General features: G+C 45.6%; 1 protein-coding gene across 2 annotated transcripts in view; it reads left to right on the forward strand.

Moving 5' to 3' along the window:
* LOC126458600 (ankyrin repeat and fibronectin type-III domain-containing protein 1) overlaps positions 1–17,377 on the forward strand; it is a 688,593-nt gene that overhangs the window by 134,047 nt on the left and 537,169 nt on the right. The gene's annotated exons all lie outside the window — the stretch shown is intronic.

Raw genomic sequence — 17,377 nt, forward strand, 5'->3', positions numbered from 1 at the left:
GTGGTCAGCGTGACGGAGTGTCATAACTAACGGCCCGGGTTCGTTTCCCGGCTGGGTCGGAGATTTTACCCGCTCAGGGACTGGGTGCTGTGTTGTTTTTATCATCATCATTTCATCCCCATCGACACGCAAGCCTCCGAAGTGGCGTCAACTCGAAAGACTTGTTGCACCAGGCGAACGGTCTACCCGACGGGAGACCCTAGCCACACAGCATTTACATTTACCGATGGGGTGTGATCGTGGCGGTGGGACGGCGCTTAAAGAGCACTTTTTAACATTTTTCTTGAATAACTGGAAAACAGCGATTTCTGGCAGAAATGTTTCGCGGTCCTATTCATTTTTTTTTTTTCTCCAGGGCTAATAGTTTCCGCGTTGCAGGGAATAGAAAAAATAGCAGGTTAATAAAGACTGTTTTTAATGATATTAAATTACTCTTTACTGTTACGTGAAGTGGGTTAAGAATGAGTATTACACGTGTGCAGTAAAGCCGTATTGAGGGATAAACTGCGTTGTGGTGTAAAAGGGACGAGAGGGCGCGGGTAAAGGGTAGAGGCACGAGAGAGGTAGGTCAGCAGCGTCCAAAGGAACGGGTCACCAAGATGAACGGAACGAATTCTAAGGAACGGTCTTTCATAGTTCACTTCGGTCGCGGCTTTCTACTTATAGTTCCCGGGAACGGCGCGTCGGCCGGTGTCGTTCCAGCCTCGGTCCCCCTACGCGGCTGTCTCTGTCTCTCTCGGCCGGACTCGTCCTTCGCGTGGCCACTCGTCGCAGTTCCACTGCCGTCTGCTCCTAGCTAGTTAAGTATCGAGTAGTTGTTCGTCTCGTTCGCTTCGCAAGCCTATTCTAGATCTGTTTCATATCTTTTTTTAACTTTGAACTTCTGGTTCTTTTCGTATTCCATTCAGCGTCCACGACCGGCAATTAAAATGAATTTTATAATTACGTTAATGACATAAAAATTACGTGGTATGTAAAACATACACCTTTTCAGGTAACAAAACGGCTTATTAGATTACTTCGGTATTTCGATAAACAGCAGAAGAATTACTTGTAAAAAGGCAAGATTTTTTGTTATTACACATGCAAAGGACGTCGGCACGGCACACACGAGTACCCATTTTCCGTCTTTATTTGATCCAAGGTAAAAGAGCATATTCATTGTCATGGAAGGCAGACCGACTTACTTCCAAATTAAGCCCGCGCTTCGTAATCAAGTCTATGGTGTCACATTTTGTAAAGAGAATATGATAACTTGTACAATATTGTTTCACTGGTACAGGGTGGCGCACGAAAAATCGGCCCCGAGTACTAGACTGCTCATTGGCGCTTACGAATCATCATCTGTTGTTTCGAAGTTGTTTGCATTTGCTTATTTGACTGCCTAATTATTACATGTTTAACTATTCTGCTCGTAGCGGTCAACAAATCGCGCACAACTGGCGATCAGCCTGTACTCGGGGCCGATTTTTCGCGCGCCACCTCGTATTATTTCACTGCGATCAGCCACATAACGCTACAGTTGGCTAAACGAGATGTTTTGCAGAATCACGAAAATTACAAGTGTGTGAGAATTCTGTTACGAATAAATCCTTTGTACTCCACGGGGGAGGCAAGCGCCCGCTCTCGGCGCCTTCCATCTTCAGTCACGTATGCTACTAATTTTCAGTTTTTCATAAGAACCGTATACCAAGCACAATGAACGGTGAACGAGTAAAAATGAATGGTCCCCAACAAAGAGCGGTCACCAGTGAGCTAGTTCCCAAGGATGAACGACTTTGCCCATTTGTAGTCAGCAGATTGTCGTCATGCACTTCCCTCCTTCATTACCGACTCTGTATACTCCACGAGAAGCAACTACGGGTTGATTCACAAATTTATACCGATCCTTCCGCAGCGCGCCTTATGAATCACTGCCGATGCACTGCGCGAACATGCTTGGGGGTGTTTATTCTCCACAACGTGCCTTAACACTACACTGAATACAGGTACGAGTTACGGTAATAATACTAACACGAGAGGCGCACACGGACTAAATCCGCGGAAATCTCTGCACACCCTCCTACACCGCTGGAGAGGAAACTGATTTGTAGTCATCCTGTACGGCAACGGTGGCGTTCTTCAAGGGAAAGGCAACTTGTTTTTCATTTTTCAGCCAGAGTGTAGCTCCCCACAATCTCTCGTCCAGTTCTCTTACGTTGCCGGACAAAATAACTTCACTGAAAAAAATGGTTCAAATGGCTTTGACCACTATGGGACTTAACATCTGGGGTTATCAGTCCCCTAGAGCTTAGAACTAATTAAACCTAACTAACGTAAGGACATCACACACAGCCATGCCCGATGTCGGATTCGAGCCTGCGACCGTAGCGGCCGCGCGGTTACAGACTGAAGCACCTAGAACCGCTCGGCCACACCAGCCGGCGGTAACTGAGCTCGTGTTTCTGTATTAGAGTTATTTTCACTGTATTACGTGAGGATTTGTTTGGATTTCTCAAATCAGCTATAATGTACACTGCTGGCCACCGTAAATGCAACACCAAGAAAGACAAGAGGTAGCACAACAACATTTATTTTGTAGATTACGTTTACAGACGTCTGTGACATGTGGTTCCTGCCAGAATCAGTAGCAAGAGTAGCCGCCATTGTTGGTCACCGCTGCCACACGTCTCGGCATTTAGTCAAAGAGACGTTGGATGTGTTCCTGGGGTACAGCAGCCCAAGCAGCTTCCACACGTTGCCAAAGATCATCTGGTGTGGCAGCTGGGGATGTAATCTGGGTCACTCGTTGAGCAACCATGGACCACATGTTTTCTATCGGCGAAAGATCTGGAGAGCGAGCCGGCCAGGGAAGCAATTCAATCTGGTTATTGACGAAGAACCTTTGGACAATGCGTGCCACGTGTGGTCGCGCATTATCCTGTTGAAATATGGCTGTGGCCGAGCCCTGAAGGTAAGGAAGGACAACTGGCTCCAGCACCTCGGATATGTAGCGCCGGCTATTTAAAGTACCGGCAATGCGTACTAGAGGCGTGCGAGAGTAATATCCAATACCGCCCCATACCATAATACCCGGTGCAAGACCAGTGTGGCGGTGCATAATGCAGCTGTCCAGCATCCTCTCTCCACGGTGTCTCCACACTCGAATCCGACCATCGTGGTGCTGCAGACAGAAGCGTGCCTCGTCAGTAAAGACAACGTCATTCCATTCTGCCGTCCACATCCGTCTGTCATCACACCATTGGCGACGGAGACGTCTGTGGTTCTGCGTCAATGGTAGACGAAGCAATGGACGTCTTGCGGACAGACCACTCTGCTGTAAACGGCGTCGAATGGTACGCGCAGACACTGGATGATGCGTTACAGACGCAATGTGCTGTGCTATGGTTCGGGATGTCACTGAGCGATCCGTCACTGCCATGCGCACAATTTGCCTATCAGCACGTGCAGTGGCGCACCGAGGTGAATGCGATCGACCACGTCGGTCCGTCGTACCCTCCTGCATCCAACGGTCACATATCCGCATTACAGTTGCTTGGTTTCGTCCAACACGACTAGCGACTTCTCTGTATGATAATCCACAATCTCGGTAAGCCACTATCCTTCGTCTGTCTAACTCGGATACTTGATCAAACGATGTTCGCTGTTGTCTACGAGGCATAACTGATCGTCTTGTGAAACAACCACAAGGTAAACACACGTGCCGAACGTACACTCGTCGAAATCGCCAAGCCTTAAATGGCGCTATGAGGTGGCGCCACATCCGCGCGTGATGTGCGTCTGCGCTGAAATTCTAATCAGTTGCATATCTCATCGCTGCAAAGCCATGGTGTAAATTTCACTTGATTCGGATGCTTCCTTCAGGGTGTTGCATTTACGGTGGCCAGCAGTGTAAAAGCAGTCAACATATGGAGCTGTTCACTGTCCACCAAATACGGATATTGATTAAAGTGTTTGTTAGAATACAATTTAGGTTGGTCACAGAGGTGTATGGCCCTTAAATAACCGAAATAATGAACAAAAATATGGGAAGAGTGACACACCCATGACAGCCGGATTATTTGTTTATAGTTTGAACCGAAGCATTCGCAAAGGTACAAGAAGTTAGATTTGTCGCCGACTAAAAAAGTTTTTTTATAAAAAGTCAGTGCAAAGTGTACAGTGCGCACTTCACTGGCTCCAGCACTTTCCTCGGTTTTACCGGTGCGCGCAGTGTCAGCGATGTACTGTAGTTTGTTAAAGACTTTCATCGCGCCACACCAGCCTCCCGGCACACCGCAGGACATTCGCGGCAACGCGTGATGGACGAGCGGCGGCCAGTCTGACATTCAGGACGGCTAATAAAAAATTCCGCGAACGTGCGGCAGCGGGAAAAACTTAGCAGCCTGTCTCGCCGGTGCTTTATGCGTGTACATTTATTTCATGGAGCCACGAATACGAGGAAATCTCTCACATATGTTTTTGTCATCTACAGTATCATTACAGCAGGTCTGTTGCCTAAAGTCTTTCCGTTTGCGTGCATATACGTACATACTACGCGAGCTATCTTGTAGTTTATATACGGAGATAACTTGAACCACTGTCATTTATTGCTGTCCTCTGTCTCGATCTATTCGCCAATGATGCAACTGTCGGGAAGTCTGCGCATGAGCTCGAATTTCTCCGCTTTTGCCGTTGTGACCATTACGAGAGATGTATGTTCAGAGTGAAAAAAGGTTATGCAAGAATGAATAGAAGGGGATTTTCGATTAAAATTTCCTGTTCGGATTCAAGGCTAGGCTATTCTGTGTGCGGTTTCTCCCCCCCCCCCCCCCCCCCTCCGCTTAAGAACAGGTTAGCGATTGGAGGGAACTTCAGATTTACATTCTCTTCTACTTCTAGACAATTTTTTTAACATTGTAAATTTTAAAACATAGTGTGGCTACTGAGTAAAATGATGGGCAATAGACGGCTTTATAAACAAGTGCCGGCCGGAGTGGCCGTACGGTTCTAGGCGCTATAGTCTGGAACCGAGCGACCGCTACGGTCGCAGGTTCGAATCCTGCCTCGGGCATGGATGTGTGTGATGTCCTTAGGTTACTTAGCTTTAAGTAGTTCTAAGTTCTAGGCGACTGATGCCTCAGAAGTTAATTCGCATAGTGCGCAGAGCCATTTGAACCATTTATAAACAAGTGCAACTAAGGTGCAATGAAGAACTAAATAACATTAGGTAAAAAGAAAAGAGGTAGAAAAATCAACCAACCAGATGCAAAAAAAGGTTTATTAGCCCTTGGCGTAGCTTTCAATATTTGTAAAAATATATTCTTCAGAAGTTGTGGAACTTGTTACATCACACGATGGTACATTAGATTAGATGAAGCCTAGCGGCTCCTGTCATATAAAAAATTGACAAAACAAGAATTACTCCAAGCCTTGGCTTTAGATAACAGCCAGATTACATATATCGTACTTCAGAATGAATGCTCACTAGCAAATGCCCACAATCGAAAGGTTTATTAGCTCCTGAACTAGGCGAAACGTAGGTCAATGGCTAATAAACCATTGTTTGCAACTGGTTGGCTGATTTTTCAACCTCTTCAAATTTACACAGTTGCTGTTTCGCAGGCATGTTATTTTAAAAAAAGAGAAAATTCTGTTCTATGGTTAGGTATACAAAGTGGACACAATAATTTCAGTAAGAGGATATGGAATGTAATATCTCCGAAAGAAAGCACGTCGCAGATATTATCAATAATCCACGAAGGAATCTTGCGAAAGGCTGTTGTGGCAGAAAACAGGTGAGTTGGGCACAGGGGTGAACTTACGGTGTACGACTACCAGGGATTTAGGGTGGCAGAACAATTTTGGAAGCGGAACAGGTCTGTCGGAGGAAAAAAAGAGGTTTCTTCCGACACGCTTAAGAGTTGCTGGCATTACGTTAAAACCGACTGGGAAACTAAACCAGAACAAGGAAAATAATTTTGATTCTTACTACATGGTCCGTAGAAGTTCAATTCGAATGTCTAGAATTTCAGAAAAGTGTAATTAGAAATTTGTGAACTGAAGAAAAGCAAGCCATTGACGAAACAGAAAACCAGATGATTTTATCTAAATAACTGTGTAACTAACGCTTGTTCCAAAGTCAAAACGTTTCATTCTAGAACGGAACTTCCAATGTTCAAGGGAGAACAATTTTCTGATACATATCAAATGAAACAACAAGCTTAGTGTCAGTCAAATTTTATTTATTTCCACAACATATTTCAGAAGCATGAACCTCCATCATCAGGTGAAATTATGTTGGTTAGGATGGCATGTTTGTGTTGTGTTACAACTTTGAGGTAACCTGTGGCTCAAAAAATGGTTCAAATGGCTCTGAGCACTATGGGACTTAACATCTGAGGTCATCAGTCCCCTAGAACTTAGAACTACTTAAACCTAACTAACCTAAGGACATCACACACACCCATGCCCGAGGCAGGATTCGAACCTGCGACCGTAGCAGTCCCGCGGTTCCGGACTGCAGCGCCAGAACCGCTCGACCACCGCGGCCGGCTAACCTGTGGCACTGTCTGCAGTGGTCACAGGCTCATTTGTCTGTCGTGTTACGTCACACACACCATAACACTCTGTGCCCTACGTTAAATTTAATGTCTAGATCAAACATCTCAAACGCCGGTAGTTGAAGGAGGTAGCTGTGTGTTGCGCTTCAAAATACAGTTTCAAGGTGGAGGACCTGACGGATGAGAGGTCGGAGATTGAACTGCGAAGTGTAATAATCTTTTTGCATTTAAATCAAACACCCCTGCCTGCGGTTCATCTCCAAGTAGTGCATCTTCACGGAGCAAGTACGAAGGTTGGAACTTTAATAGTGGAAAATATTTATTTACAGTTCGTACAAAATAGATACGTGTGTCAAAGTTTTACTTACCTCCAAGGTAGCCACCAGCATTGTGTATAACCCGTTGCCAGCGATGTGGAAGTCGCAGGATACTCTTAGCAGTGCCAGATGTGATGACAGTTCGAGCGGCGCGGTCTATTGCCCGACGAATTTGTAACAGTTCTGAAGCGAATGCCATGAAGTGTTTCCTTCAGTTTAGAAGTCGAGTTGAACACACGCGGACTTAAGTCAGGGGAGTGCAGTAGGCGGTATATCACTTAGCAGCCCCATCAATCAAACAAATCATTAACAGCTTGCACTGTACGTGCTTGAGCATTTTCGTGCAAAATGATGGTCAGGTCCTGCAGAAAGTGTCATCACTTCTGTCTCTATGCTGTACATTTTTGGAACACAACCTACGACCAGCTTAGAAGGATGTGGCACACTGGTTTATCTCAAGAGTGGTTCCACAATCAAACTTCAGTTCTGTAGGGAAGATATTCGGACTATATTGTTACTACTGACTTTCGTACGTATAGCAACTGTACTTGCTTGTCGTATAGGACAGCGTACACAAAATATGGACTCTGGAAGATACGTTATACGCGTTGTATCTTATATTTCTACATACACTATAAAAAGTAGTTCAGAGATTGAAAGCTGACATACATACATCAAAAAAAGTTTTGCATCACCTCGGTTCCGAGAGTTCCGGAACTTGTACAGAAAATTGGGATAGAGATCAACAGAAATATCATTTCCTCCCTTTTTATAGCTCATCAAAACCACGCATTGCATGTTGTGCCACCATACAGCGAGACCTTCAGAGGTGGTGGTCCAGATTGCTGTACACACCGGTACATCTAATACCCAGTAGCACGTCCTCTTGCATTGATGCATGCCTGTATTCGCCGTGGCATACTATCCACAAGTTAATCAAGCCACTGTTGGTCCAGATTGTTCCACTCCTCAACGGCAATGCGGCGTAGATCCCTCAGAGTGATTGGTGGGTCACGTCGTCCATAAACAACGCAGGCATGTTCGATAGGGTTCATATCTGGAAAACATGCTGGCCTCCCTAGTCGAGCGATGTCGTTATCCTGAAGGAAGTCATTCACAAGATGTGCACGATGGGGGCGCCAATTGTCGTCCATGAAGACCAATGCCTCGCCAATATGCTGCCGATATGGTTGCACTATCGGTCGGAGGATGGCATTCACGTATCGTACAGCCGTTACGACGTCTTCCATGACCACCAGCGGCTTATGTCAGCCCAACATAATGCCACCCAAAAAACAGCAGGGAACCTCCACCTTGCTGCACTCTCTGGACAGTGTGTCTAAGGCGTTCAGCCTGGCCGGGTTGCCTCGAACACGTCACCGACGATTGTCTGGTTGAAGGCATATGCGACGCTCATCGGTGAAGAGTGCGTAATGCCAATCCTAAGCGGTCCATTCAGCATGTTGTTGGGCCTATCTGTACCACGCAGCAAGGTGTCGTGGTTGCAAAGGTGGACTTCGTCATGGACGTCGAGAATGAAGTTGCGCATCATGCAGCCTACTGCGCACAATTTGAGTCGTAACACGACGTCCTGTGGCTGCACAAAAAGCATTATTCAACATTGTGGCTTTGTTGTCAGGGTTCCTCAGGGCCATAATCCCTAGGTAGCGGTCATCCACTGCAGTAGTAGCCATTGGGCGGGCTGAGCGAGGCATCTCATCGACAGTTCCTGTCTCTCTGTATCTCCTCCATGTCCGAAAAACATCGTTTTGGTTGACTCGGAGACGCCTGGACACTTCCCTTGTTGAGAGCCCTTCCTGGCACAAAGTAACAGTGCGGACGCGATCGAACCGCGGTATTGACCTTCTAGGCGTGGTTGAACTACAGACAACACGAGCCGTGTACCTCATTCCTTGTGGAATGACTGTAAGTGATGTGCTGTCGTACTCCCTCCGTCTAATAGGCGCTGCTCATACATGGTTGTGGCCGAGCGGCTCTAGGCGCTACATCTGGAACCGCGCGATCGCTACGGTCGCAGGTTCGAATCCTGCCTCGGGCATGGATGTGTGTAATGTCCTTAGATTAGTTAGGTTTAAGTAGTTGTAAGTTCTAGGGGACTGATGACCACAGCAGTTAAGTCCCATAGTGCTCAGAGCCATTTGAACCATACAAGGTTGTTTACGTCTTTGGAAGGGTTTAGTGACATCTCTTAACAGTCAAAGGGGCCGTGTCTGTGATACAATATCCACAGTCAACGTCTATCTTCAAGAGTTCTGGGAACCAAGGTGATGCAAAACTTTTTTTGATGTGTGTACATAAATCTACAAAAAAAAAAAAAAAAAAAAAAAATTGGCTTCGTGTTTATGTAAGGTTCAACCATAAACACCATGCGAACACTAGGACGTAAGTCTTCGTGACGTGGAACGCAACAGCATCATTTCTGAAATGTACTGATAGCTGTTTTATAGTGATACAAAATTGAATTTTTCTGCAGTTATAGGCCGTCAATGCATGACTGCAATAATGCAATAATGAAATAAAATCATCATTCGATGATTCCATTTCCCGTGGTGATTAGAGCGACATGCTTTTGTCATGTACACTTTTTGACCTTTATTTATCTAGTGTTATGTCAGTGAACTGTGCAGGAAATTTTTTCGCGAGTTCTTGGGAAATGGCAGGCATTTTTCTTGAAACGCCGCTGACAACCTGCAAACTAAGGCAGTTAGAACTCGAGAAGTTTTTATAGTGTCGAGAAAACCTTATTTCCTATGCATGGTTAATTTATTTCGTCAGTTTATTTGGAGTGGATTCCGTTAAGACGACGGAACATGTGTAGGATTGAATTTCTGAACTCTTCTCAATATCATTTACGTCTTGATAGGTGCCCGCGCAAAAACTGTGTTCGGTAAATAATGTGACATTGTGATTCCACTTTCTTAGATCAATGGCTGGTCATACAGTTTCTTCATAGTTTGATACCGACACAGCATCGTAGCATCCAAGGAAAACATTCGTGATGAAGAAAAAATGTATATCTTACAGCAGCTGTAGAATGTCAGTTTCGCAACCTTCTGTGGCCTATCTTTGTAAAAAGAATAATGACAGCCTTCAGTGTCTTTTTCCCACACAGTCACAGCCAGCCATTGTTTATGTTCACCAGCCGCAACCTACCAGCGAGTTCTCAAAGATCGTTGTATAACCACTCCTGCCGAGGAATCGAAAGTCCAGTGTGAAGTTCACGTCTCTGTTGCTCACAGTGCCTGCCAGATGAGCAGATGAGTGAATATGTGGGGTGGCGGACCACGAATCCTCTGTTCCCGTAGCGGTAGACACATCAGCAGCCCTTCGCACGTGTTCTGCACGTGCGCTTGTTCTGGGTTCAGTGAAGCCACCTTCGAGCTTTCCCCTTCCACAGGCAGCCGTTTTCACATTAAGGCTCCAAGTGCCGAGCAGAGATATCTCCTTAGCCTCTCAACTACTGTATAGATTAGCACAACTTTGACGTGCTCACTTGCAACAGAACGATTTTGCTCGTAGACGTAAAGTGCAGACCTACAGTTCGCTTAAAACTGCTTATACAAATTCATAGGAATTTGTGTTATTTTTTTTTATTTTCGAAGTCGGACAGGGACTGCCACGTGAGGGGTTCATGCATTTTCCACTCGACCAAGAGGATTCTCACAAAAAACTTTTGCAAACTGCGAGTCAGAAGGCGGAGAGGAGGGGGGAGGGGGGGGGGGGAGTGACTGGAGAAGAAATCGATAGGAGCAGGAGTTTAACGCCACTCAGAAAACTAAAGTAACTCTACGTCTAAGTAGCGCAACGACTTCATAAAGAAAATCCTTGCAGAGAAAATATTGGGAAGAAATCAAGAGGCCCTGAACAACCGTAGTCCTAAGTGTGAATAGAAGAATTATGGGTAATAGTTACAAAGGAATGGTTGAGATGAAGAGGCAGAGAGGGAGACATAGATGAATGACAGCATCAACAAGTCATTACCTTTAATGAGTGATTATGAATACAAGGCATTACCTTTAATGAGTTATTATGGATAAACACCACCTCCAGCAATGCCCCTATAATAAGTAATGGCCCTATTGTGTCGTTCAAGGGAATCCGTGGGAATTTAGTGTACATGCCCCGTTGCTCTCGATGGTTACTCCTAGACGTTTTATTCTACATACTGTTTCCAGCAATTTGTCATCAAAAGTATAGTTTTTCCCTATGTATGCGCATTATGTTACGTTGATTTATGTTCAGGGTCAAATTCCAGAGTCTGCAACATTCATCACTCCTCTGCGGGTCATTCTGCAAACTAGTATTGTCTTTTGGCGTTACCACTTTCTTAACCGCATCTTCTGCGAACAGTGTTAAAGCGCTTTCGAGGCTTTCTACTAGGTCATTTATGTACAGTGTAAAAAGTAACTGAAACTTCATGGCAAATTAAAACTGTGTTCCGGACAGAGACTCGAACTCGGGACCTTTGCCTTTCGCGGGCTCGTGCTTCACAGAAGAGCTTCTGTGAAGTTTGGAAGGTAGGAATCGAAGTACTGGCAGAATTGAAGCTGTAAGGAGACGGGTCGTGAGGCGTGCTTGGGTAGCTCAGATGGTGGAGCATCGAGTCTCGGTCCGGCACACAGTTTTAATCTGCCAGGAAGTTTCATATCAGCGTACACTCCACTGCAGAGTGAAAATCTCATTCTGTAAACAGTAACTGTCCTATTACACTGTCGATTTTGTTCCGTTAAGAACGGCGTGACAGTTGACGTTTGTGATCGGCAGACGCCCTGTATTTAGCATTTGAGAACTAAATTCTGCAATTGATTCCGTATCTAGTGTAACAGTAAGAGATTTAAAGTGTTGCAAATATTCCGCGTTTTTAAATGGAATTGCGAATACCCCATGCGTCCGCAACATCTTTTCATCGAGGTGTGTTAGTCGCGCAAGTTGTGCAGAAGAACTAAAAAAGGAGCGAGATGAGGTAGTGGCGCAAGTACAACAATGAGGACGAGAATTGAGGCGTACGTAGTTAGCTCAGTCGGTAGAGCACTTCCCTACTAAAGGCGAAAGACCCAGGTTCGATTCCCAGTCAGGCGCTTAAATTTCATCTACTAGGACGTTTCAGTTCTTCACATGTTTTCTCTATGTTCCCCTTCTGCCCGTTTTTAAGCAGAATCGCTACACTGTTTATCAGTCCACCTTATTTTCAATATCCTTCAGTAGTATTCCGGTTTTCCCAAAGTTAATGAATGGTCCAAAAATGGCTCTGAGCACTATGGGACTTAACATCTGAGGTCATCAGTCCCCTAGAACTTAAAACTACTTAAACCTAACTAACCTAAGGACATCACACACATCCATGCCCGAGGCAGAATTCGAACCTGCGACCGTAGCGGTCGCGTGGTTCCAAACTGTAGCGCCTAGAACCGCTTGGCCACACAGGCCGGCAGTTAATGAATGATTCACTACCGTACGAGGTGCATTCAAGTTCTAAGGCCTCCGATTTTTTTTCTAATTAACTACTCACCCGAAATCGATGAAACTGGCGTTACTTCTCGACGTAATCGCCCTGCAGACGTACACATTTTTCACAACGCTGACGCCATGATTCCATGGCAGCGGCGAAGGCTTCTTTAGGAGTCTGTTTTGACCACTGGAAAATCGCTGAGGCAATAGCAGCACGGCTGGTGAATGTGCAGCCACGGAGAGTGTCTTTCATTGTTGGAAAAAGCCAAAAGTCAATAGGAGCCAGCTCAGTTGAGTAGGGAGCATGAGGAATCACTTCAAAGTTGTTATCACGAAGAAGCTGTTGCGCAACGTTAGCTCGATGTGCGGGTGCGTTGTCTTGGTGAAACAGCACACGCGCAGCCCTCCCCAGACGTTTTTGTTGCAGTGCAGGAAGGAATTTGTTCTTCAAAACATTTTCGTAGGATGCACCTGTTACCGTAGTGCCCTTTGGAACGCAATGGGTAAGGATTACGCCCTCGCTGTCCCCGAACATGGACACCATCATTTTTTCAGCACTGGCGGTTACCCGAAATTTTTTTGGTGGCGGTGAATCTGTGTGCTTCTATTGAGATGACTGGCGCTTTGTTTCTGGATTGAAAAATGGCATCCACGTCTCATCCATTGTCACAACCGTCGAAAAGAAAGTCCCATTCATGCTGTCGTTGCGCGTCAACATTGCCTGGCACCATGCCACACGGGCAGCCATGTGGTCGTCCGTCAGCATTCGTGGCACCCACCTGGATGATACTTTTCGCATTTTCAGGTCGCCATGCAGGATTGTGTGCGCAGAACCCACAGAAATGCCAACTCTGGGGGCGATCTGTTCAACAGTCATTCGGCGATCCCCCAAAACAATTCTCTCCACTTTCTCGATCATGTCGTCAGACCGGCTTGTGCGAGCCCGAGGTTGTTTCGGTTTTGTGTCACATGATGTTCTGCCTTCATTAAACTGTCGCACCCACGAACGCACTTTCGACACATCCATAACTCCATCACCACATATCTCCTTCAACTGTCGATGAATTGCAATTGGTTTCACACCACGCAAATTCAGAAACGAATGATTGCACGCTGTTCAAGTAAGGAAAACGTCGCCATTTTAAGTATTTAAAACAGTTCTCATTCTCGCCGCTGGCGGTAAAATTCCATCTCTTGGACGTATTGACAATGAACGCAGCCTCATTTTAAAACAATGCGCATGTTTCTATCTCTTTCCAGTCTGGAAAAAAAAATCGGAGGCCTTAGAACTTGAATGCACCTCGTACTTTGTTGTGCTCCAAACGCACACGCTCAGACGTTTCTTCCTCGAATTAAGGCCGATGTTTGATATTAGTAGACAACTTTTGGCGAGGAATCAAAAATGGTTTAAATGGCTCTGAGCACTATGGGACTTAACAGCTACGGTCATCAGTCCCCTAGAACTTAAAACTACTTAAACCTAACAAACCTAAGGACACCACACAACACGCAGTGGCGAGGAATCCCCCCTTTCTCTGAGCTAGTCTGTTTTTTTAGTCCTCTTAGCTTCGTGCGTTATGTGCGATTTTGTTTTCAAGATAGCAGAATTCCTTCACTTTGTTTACTTCGTGATTCCCAATTTTGATAAATTTCATTACATTCATCTTTCTTTAGTTATCTCACGGAACAGACAGCTGAACACTGTATTAGTAAATACCTAGTACGAAGATTTAACAGAATGATAGGATATGTCTGTCAGATGGCAGTCAAATTGATTCTAGGAAAGATAAAGGCACCAGAGAGGCAGTTATAAAGTTGTACTTTATAATGGAAGCAAGACTTAAGAATAATCAATAGATTTTCCTGGAATTTGTCGACCTAGAGAAAGCGTTGCACATTGTAAAATTGTGCAAGATATTCGAAAATCCCAGAAAAGTAAGCTACAGGGAATGACGGGTAATGTATATACGAGGACTAATTTGAGGAAGAAATTTCTAAGAATGTACGTTTGAAAAACAGCCTTGTAGTGACATGCATCATGGACGGGGGGGGGGGGGGGGGGGGGGGGGGGAATCGGAAGAAGCGTCGGAGATATAGTGCTACAGAAGGATGTAGAAAATTAGGCGGACTGGTAAGAAACGAGGAATCTGTGCCCGCATCTCGTGGTCGTGCGGTAGCGTTCTCGCTTCTCACGCCCGGGTTCCCGGGTTCGATTCCCGGCGGGGTCAGGGATTTTCTCTGCCTCGTGATGGCTGGGTGTTGTGTGCTGTCCTTAGGTTAGTTAGGTTTAAGTAGTTCTAAGTTCTAGGGGACTTATGACCACAGCAGTTGAGTCCCATAGTGCTCAGAGCCTTAATAGCCTTAAGAAACGAGGATGTTTTCTGCAAAATCTACCAGGGAAGAAATCTGTGGAAAACACTGACAGGAACAAGGGACAGGATGACACAAAATTTGTTGAGGCATCAGGGAATATTTATTAATATTTATTTAGCGTATGGCGCTACACACATGGTTTACACTTATTACATTATGAAATTATATGATAAAATACACTATAGAATACATAAGTGAAGGATACATATTCAGATAAAATATAATACATAAACACAATAAAAAGTAACGTCACAGCATTTATTTTGCGCTACACACGTCTTCAAAATCTGACGTCCAAATTGGCGATCCATTCGAGGCAGGGCGGTGTGGCGTTGAAGAAGTCAGCCCGACTACCCTGGTAGGCTCTTAATTCACAGTCCTGGGCGATGTGCTGTATTGTTTGATTAGGTGCCCCACAGTCACAGCTAGGGCCGGGAAGCCTTCCCCACTTGTGTAGATTGTGTGCACATAGGCCATGTACTGTTCGGATTCTGTGTAGGCTTTTCCATAGCTGTCGTGGAAGTTCAAAGCCCTTAGGTTTCTCTGATGAGCAGATAAGTTCGCGGTTGACAGGGGAGCCACTATCACTCCAGCTCTCGTGCCATTTAGTGTTCATGCTGAAGTTGTCAGTTGCTGGGCCAGTCTTGAAGGGGGATTTCTGGAGCGGAGTCGGGTTCTTTCCAAATTTGGGACATCTTCATGGATGGGAAGTAGGGGGTTATTCATTATTTTTGTGTATTCCTTCATCAGAGCTTCCTGTCTTCGTAGGGAGGGTGGAGCTGTACGACTTGTTGGAAGCCAAAATAGTGGGGTAGTCTTTATGCATCCAGTTATGGTTCTCATAGCAGCGTTGAGCTGGGTGTCCACCTTGTTTATATGCTTGCTGGTTAATTACGCTGGTGCACAGTACTCGGCTGCAGAGTACACTAAGGCGAATAAATTCCATTGTACTAAAGGGAGATTTAGAGGGTAAAAATTGTAGAGGAAGTCAGAAAGTGGGGTATAGCCAATAAATAATTGAGAAATTTGGTTGTAAGTGATACTTTGAGATCAGAAGAGGAAGTCGTGGCGGGTCGCATAAAACCAGACACAGGGCTGATGATAAACTACTTTATAAAGGGCGTTGCAAAGGCCCTTTCGTAGCTTCCATGAACTTACAGCACTAGATGGCACTGTGATATTAATCACGTCTTTTATATCTTATTATTCAGTCTTAAGTGTGTCTCATTTTTCTGTAGTTTTGCCGTACATTAACTAAAATACTAAACTAACTCTTTTACGTGAGAAGTGATTTTTAAAAATATTTAAGCTCCACGTGGTTGTCAGAACAGGAGCGACTTTTCTGCGCAGCAGCAGCAGACTCCAGCGGACGGTGCGTTGGCGCAGCGGCCGGCTGCGGTGTCTGCAATCGCGTGAGCGCTGATGGCATAATGAAACAATTGCCGCCCACCTAAAGGGCTGCCGAGGCCGCCGCGGTGGCCGCACTGCAGCCGCGGGTGGCCGACGAGCGAACACTGCCCAGTAGCACTGCTCGGGTCCAGACGGTTGGGTCAAAAGTCGCTGGCGACGTCTCTCAGTGCGGTAATGAAAATGTGTGACAGCGTGGCGAGAATGAGCTACATTCCTCGAGAATCACTCCGGATTGGTACACACCGGATGTCCCAGAATTTAAGGAAACAAGCTCTGATAGGAGTGACTTCTCTCTGGGAAACGTCAGTATTTCTTCCACGAGCAACGTTGCAATACACAATGGAAGGAGCGAATTTCTGAAAATATTCTTCATCTACATCTACATACATACTCCGCAATCCACCATACGGTGCGTGGCGGAGGGTACCTCGTACCACAACTAGCATCTTCTCTCCCTGTTCCACTCCCAAACAGAACGAGGGAAAAATGACTGCCTATATGCCTCTGTACGAGCCCTAATCTCTCTTATCTTTGTGGTCTTTTCGCGAAATGTAAGTTGGCGGCTGTAAAATTGTACTGCAGTCAGCCTCAAATGCTGGTTCTCTAAATTTCCTCAGTAGCGATTCACGAAAAGAACGCCTCATTTCCTCCACAGACTCCCACCCGAGTCCCTGAAGCATTTACGTAACACTCGCGTGATGATCAAACCTACCAGTAACAAATCTAGTAGCCTGCCTCTGAATTGCCTCAATCCGACCTGATAGGGATCCCAAACGCTCGAGCAGTACTCAAGAATAGGTCGTATTAGTGTTTTATAAGCGGTCTCCTTTACAGATGAACCACATCTGCCCAAAATTCTACCAATGAACCGAAGACGACTATCCGCCATTCTTTACACCAATCACAAATCCTGTGCAAGTCATCTTGTATCCTCCTACAGTCACTCAACGATGACACCTTCCTGTACACCACAGCATCATCAGCAAACAGCCGCACATTGCTATCCACCCTATCCAAAACATCATTTCTGTAGATAGAAAACAACAGCGGACCTACGACACTTCCCTGGCGCACTCCAGATGATACCCTCACCTCCGACGAACCCTCACCATTGAGGACAACGTACTGGGTTCTATTACTTAACAAGTCTTCGAGGCACTCACATACTTGGGAACCAATCCCATATGCTCGTAACTTAGTTAGGAGTCTGCAGTGGGGTACCGAGTCAAACGCTTTCCGGAAGTCAAGGAATATGGCATCCTTCTG

Source organism: Schistocerca serialis, chromosome 2, assembly GCF_023864345.2.
Source record: "Schistocerca serialis cubense isolate TAMUIC-IGC-003099 chromosome 2, iqSchSeri2.2, whole genome shotgun sequence".
Lineage (NCBI taxonomy): Eukaryota > Metazoa > Arthropoda > Insecta > Orthoptera > Acrididae > Schistocerca > Schistocerca serialis.